Source organism: Agrilus planipennis, unplaced genomic scaffold (genome assembly GCF_000699045.2).
Source record: "Agrilus planipennis isolate EAB-ADULT unplaced genomic scaffold, Apla_2.0 scaffold482, whole genome shotgun sequence".
Taxonomy (NCBI): Eukaryota; Metazoa; Arthropoda; class Insecta; order Coleoptera; family Buprestidae; genus Agrilus; species Agrilus planipennis.
In genome coordinates this window covers 26,534-28,976 of record NW_020439135.1, presented here as the reverse complement: position 1 = coordinate 28,976, position 2,443 = coordinate 26,534, and the positions used below count along the sequence as shown (strand labels likewise).

The window sequence follows — 2,443 nt, the reverse complement described above, 5'->3', positions numbered from 1 at the left end:
TATGCAACACATCGTACACTTCAGCATAAGAAATTTCCGATACTAACTTTCATTTACGTAATACTACTTTACCCCCTGTGCTGACAGCACTCATAATTTCTTTTATATATAATATTTGGAATGCTTTTTTTGTATAATTCGTTTATTATGTACTTCAGGTGGCTACGTATACGAAACGGTGACAGTTTCTAAAGCGAAAAACTTCACGTTGGTGGGGCAACCTTCGAAAGAGTTCAGCTGGTTTCCGGGGTGAGTGTTTTGCTTATGCGCTAAATTAAATAAGTCCAGGATGTTTCACTGCAGTGCAGTTCCATTCTGGTAACGAATTTCATATCAAACGAAAGTTACTAGTAATGTATTTTATAAAATTTAACTGACAAAATTCTAAAGTTAAGTTTTTGATCTAAATATAATTATCCAAAAATTATGAAAAAACATTTATGTGGGGGTGTGTATAAACAATATGTTTTATTTGATGATGGCATTTATTATCTAGCTATACATGGACAATTATGCAATGTAAGTTATGTCAAGTCCATTTGGGGTGGATGTTTACCTCAAAACTACTTCAGCCCCCTTTTTTCTATGGTCTTGCTCGAAGTGGTTTCGACATTCAAATTGTAGCAAATGAGGAGTCTAGTGAATAGATCTCGTTCTCAGCTTCAATCTCGGTACCTACCTATTTGTGTAAATTTCTACTTATACCAACAAAACAAAAATGGATGCTAAAAATATAAGATCAACCAGCCAAATAATTTCTATAAAAAGGCAATTTTGTGTAGAAGTTTGTAATGTAGTAGCAGCTCAGTAAGGCTTATACCTACATTTAAACAAAAAAAAAAGAACGAACATCCTCCTTTTATATAAACACACTGATGTTAAATGATGAAAGACAATGATTTTTTTTTATAAATAACAAATGAATTAATTTGGGTTGTTTCAATTGTTTCTTCTTATTATACATTGCAGATCATATGATTCAATTTTTCTGTTGTTTATTAATTGTATCTAGTGTTTTTAATAAAAAATAAATATTTATGATTATATGAAAGTGTTTTATCCCACCAACAGTTTGATATCTTTATCAGACGTGTATAATAGTGATGTGAAGTTTTGTATGGTAGGTTGTAAAATTAAAAGTAAACTAGACAAGAAAAACGGACCTCCCATGATTAATTAAAATAATTAATGGTTTTTGTTGTTGTTGAATAATATTATTTAACTCCGCCATGCCCGTCCCAAGCCGGGGGCCTTGTAGTGCAAGGGACAAGGAAGGAGGAGGGATCGAGGAGTAACACCTCGTTAAAAAACCATGGGTCAGTTGGCTCCGGCTGATAGCACCTTGTTAGGGCCCCTTGTCCAGGGTTACGGATGAAATTTGCAGCAATGCATGTGGTTTTAGTGTGACTTTTAACAAGACTAAATAAATATATGGTGATTACTGATTAGCAAAATGTGACTAATTGATGGCAATACTGGAATTGATTAGGATAATAGAGTGGCACTGTATCAGCCGCAAACGTTTTCGAACTTGAATAAGTGAAAGTTTAGTTTAGAAAAAGGACATAATAAAAACGGTCAGGTTCTAATGGTCAATTAATAAGGAAAAAACAATTTGTATGATGAAGAGTAGAGTGAAAACGTTCTTCAGGGAGAGGGGGATAATGGATTGGTTATTTTGCAACCAAGGACTGAGAAGTGGTACCGTTAGAAAACCATTTTTCTGAAATGGACCTTGGTAAGCGTATCTGTTAATTTTGATATGAAACAGCGATAATTTAAAAATATAGTGTATATATATCTCTGATCATAAACGATGAGATTTGAAATCGTGATCCATACTTTACTAGAAACATTTTTAATGTAAAATAATTGAAACGTTTTGTTTCTTGCTTTGAAACTTATAATTCCTGAAGAAACCATCTGGTGGTCAAGGCAATAAAATGTTAAAGGAAATTATAAATAGTTACAGGTTTAATTTTTCTTAAAGTTATCTACCTACGTATTAAACTTGTGATAGATCCAAGTAGAAATCTTGGACTTTCACGTAGTTTTCTTTCGCATGTATATTTTGCTAAACATTACGAATACTACTTTTGCCAAATAGATGGCGACATAGTACCTTGTTTGTTTCACGTTATATATTGTTTCATGTTGTTATTGAAACTCTTGAATGAGAAGTTATACTGTGTAGTAGCAAATGTGGAAATTATAAATAGTTACTGTTTTAATTTTACTCTAAAATTATCTACTTATTTATTAAATTTGTGATTGCTTGTTGCAAGTAGAAATCCTGTACCTATAATTGACCACTGCGGCAAGTTTTCAGTATAGCTCAGTAGATGGCGACCTAGTACGTTTTTTGTTACATGTAGGGAATTTCTAGATGTTGATAAATTTCACGTAGTGTTCTTTAGTCGTAACTTTGTTAACCATTAACAAT

The 2,443-nt window shown here is 32.4% G+C and overlaps 1 long non-coding RNA gene across 1 annotated transcript; it reads left to right on the top strand.

Annotated features, from left to right (window-relative positions):
- The first annotated feature begins 128 nt into the window (after positions 1 to 128).
- On the top strand, positions 129 to 708 carry LOC108743319. The gene is made up of 2 exons (XR_001938807.2): positions 129 to 249; positions 497 to 708. It is a non-coding gene; the product is annotated as an uncharacterized LOC108743319 (long non-coding RNA).
- The last annotated feature ends 1,735 nt before the right edge of the window (positions 709 to 2,443 follow it).